The sequence below is a fragment of the Sphaerodactylus townsendi genome, linkage group LG05 (genome assembly GCF_021028975.2).
Source record: "Sphaerodactylus townsendi isolate TG3544 linkage group LG05, MPM_Stown_v2.3, whole genome shotgun sequence".
NCBI lineage: Eukaryota > Metazoa > Chordata > Lepidosauria > Squamata > Sphaerodactylidae > Sphaerodactylus > Sphaerodactylus townsendi.
Genome location: NC_059429.1, coordinates 97,054,877 through 97,057,968, shown reverse-complemented (window position 1 = coordinate 97,057,968; position 3,092 = coordinate 97,054,877). Strand labels below are relative to the sequence as shown.

Genomic DNA, 3,092 nt, shown 5'->3' with positions numbered 1-3,092 from the left:
GCATGGACATTACTGGAGAGAGTTGTGACATGAAAAACAAAGCCTGTTCCCTCTACTTGACTAGCCGCCAAGAACACTGCAGCTGTCTCTGTGCTTCTTGGATCAGAACACTATGTGCCCCACAGAGGGACACAGCCCGGGCACTGTCCCAACCAGTTCATTGTCTGGATGCTTCATTAGCTGCTCTGCAGTGCGCTCTAGAGGCAACCTGATGAATTCCTTTAATTTCACGAGTGTTCAGCAGTACAATGGCAAGCAGCCCTGTGTATTTCGCTCTGATTCTAGAGCTGGGAGCATGGCAAAACAGCAGTAGTTTCCTGACAGGTGGGTGAAACTGAGATGATTCATCATTTTCACTAGTTAGTTCTAGAAGAAATTCAGTGCAGAACAGTTAGATTAGAGTTCAGTAGCACCTTAGAGATCAACAAGATTTTGGGGGCATGAGCTTCTGAGAGTCAAAGCTCCCTTCCTCAGGTCTGAAAAGCATATACTCCATTCATTTGTTGGTCTTGAAAGTGCTACTGGATTCCAATCTAGGTGTTCTACTGTACCAACACGGCTACCCTCTGAAACTAGTGCAATGCAGATGGCAAAGATAAGTAGTTTATGCTGGAATAAAAATACAATCAGTCTTTCAGGTGGCTCAAGACCATCATGTTACAAGGCATACAAAAGTAACATCAAGTGCTTTTGGAATAGATTGCTCGTGTTGCAGTTTAATCTTATATCTACTAATCCGCAAGCATTTGAACTGTCCAAATAAATCTGCTGGGAGGGAGGGAGAGCGGCATGGTATATAGCCCGACCCGGTCAGATCATGGAAGCTAAGCAGGGGCAGCATTTGGGAGGGAGACCTCCAAGGAAGGCTTCGCAGAGGAAGGCAATGGCAAACCACCTCTGCTTAATCACTGACCCTGCAAGCCCCTTATTGAGAGCACAATAAATCAACTATATATTGACAGCACTTAATGCACATACATTAAATCTGTTTCTGCATGAAAGCCTCTAGAGTCCTCCTACACATTATTAACATCCTAAATCCCCCCCCCCCCCGATCTACAGCTCACTAGTTAGTTCTTATTAGGGCCCTCTGTGCTGTGCTCCTTGTACAAATTACAGAATCAGACCACAAAGGAAAGTTCTTGAGAAACCAGATGGGGAGAGGCATGACTGGCACATATATGGTTCAATCCTAAAAAACATTTTTTCTGGGATTGAGCCACACTTGATAAACCTGAGTAGGATTCTGAGTGGACGTGAGTGAATTCTGAGAATTTTTCAAAGTTCTCAGTTTAGAAGATTTTTTTTTCATTTTTGCATGTAAATGCTTACCACTGTTGTTCATGCTTTGATAACATCCAAGGTGGATTACTATATTGTGGGACTGCCTTTGAACAGCATCTGTCACTTTCAAATGGTTTAGAACAGGGGTGTCTGCCAGCTGGCAGGGGCTGATGGGACTCATGGTCCATGAACATCTGGAGGGCCAGAGTTGGTCACCGCAGTATAGAATACAGCCATCAGCTTGTGAACTTGAATCTACTATCTAACATATTGTGCTGATGCTTAAAGTTCTTCATGACTTCCATTTTTTATATTGTTCAAAATGTTGGCTTTGACTTACAGAGCCTTAAATTATTTACAGCCAGGATATTTGAAGGGCTTTCTTTCATTGTGGACCCCCTTGGCCATTCTGGGTACTCCATCTTCAGAGGCTAACTGGCAGACCATAGTGAACAGGCTTTCCAATGGTGGTGCCTCCATTCTGGAATAACTTGCCCAAAGATACTCATGTGGGGATATATTATCCTAACGCCAAATTAAAACAATTTCCTCTTCCCTAGTTCTTGTGAAATAACACATTTTGTGCAGCTTCATTCCCAAGTTATTTTCTGCTGCTCTTTCTGATTCTGTCATGTCTGAGTTGTGTTGTTTTAATTGATGTGGATTTTATCTGACATTTTATTCTTGGCTTTTAAGCCACTTTCAAGAAGAGTATACATGGGAAGAAGAGTATACATGGGAAGGGACAGGATAGAAATGTTTCAGATAAACAAAGAAATAAGACCACAACCCATTTCTGGACAAGTAACATGACATCCGCTTCAGATAAAAACTGATAATATCCTCCCTTTGTTTAGAAGCTTACTTAGAAATTTATCTTCCTCCGGCACAAGAGAGTTTTCTAGCAGCTGCTGCTGTTGTCTGGAAGGCATTCCAGTCTCTCGTGACATTTTGGAGCTAGCTGTGTAAATAGCAGCAGCAGCAGCAGCCTTTGGTAGGGAAAATTGAGAGACAAAGTAGGATGGACACATTTGAGAGCTTATCTCCAGAAAGCTATCTTTGAAAGCAATAATGCCCAGCTGTTGTTTCTAAAGCTGTCCTTTGCAGTACTGGCTTTGGAAGCTATTACCCTCATAAAGGTCAGTGGGGTTTGCTAAACAATCTCTCCTTTTGTTCCCAGAAGGCATGAAGGCTGCTTTTGATATTGCTTTTCAAAGATGTCTTCAGTTCCACGTGATGCAATGGTAGAATTACATCCATGTCTATGGACTAGACTAAGTGTGATGCTGGAGTTCCATTACCTGAATTCTGGATGTGCAATTTGGACCTAGAAAAGTTACTGCAAAGGTGAAAAAGACGGATTAGAACTCTTGTGCTGCGTTTAACTCTTGTTACTGAGCCATTTCATCTGTCAAAATGTCACCACCACTATTGTCTATATGTATCATGACTGTCTTTCCCCCTTAGCGAGTCTATGTTGGTGATTTCAGTTGTGAAAGGATGTAGTGAGGAAGAACTGTTCTCCTCTGAATTATGCACATTGTGCAAATGACTGCATTTGGAAGTTCAGTTTTGTGTAGTTTGACTCTTCTTTACAGCAAAGGCATAAACATTAAGAAAATGGAAATCGTCATTGTTAAGGTGTGCCTTCACCTTCATCTTTGCAAACGTCTCTTGGAATGCATCTGTCAGAAAACCACTTCTCATATTTCATGTTTTCACTCTGTGTCTGAATCAGCCCAATGGCCTCCAGATAGAGCATGCAGCATTTTTATAGCTACTCAACCAAAAGTCCTGGCATGTCTGGG

General features: G+C 42.2%; 1 long non-coding RNA gene across 1 annotated transcript; it reads left to right on the top strand.

Moving 5' to 3' along the window:
* The first annotated feature begins 238 nt into the window (after positions 1 to 238).
* Positions 239 to 2,865, top strand: LOC125434024. The gene is made up of 2 exons (XR_007244693.1): positions 239 to 324; positions 2,465 to 2,865. It is a non-coding gene; the product is annotated as an uncharacterized LOC125434024 (long non-coding RNA).
* Positions 2,866 to 3,092: the final 227 nt, after the last annotated feature.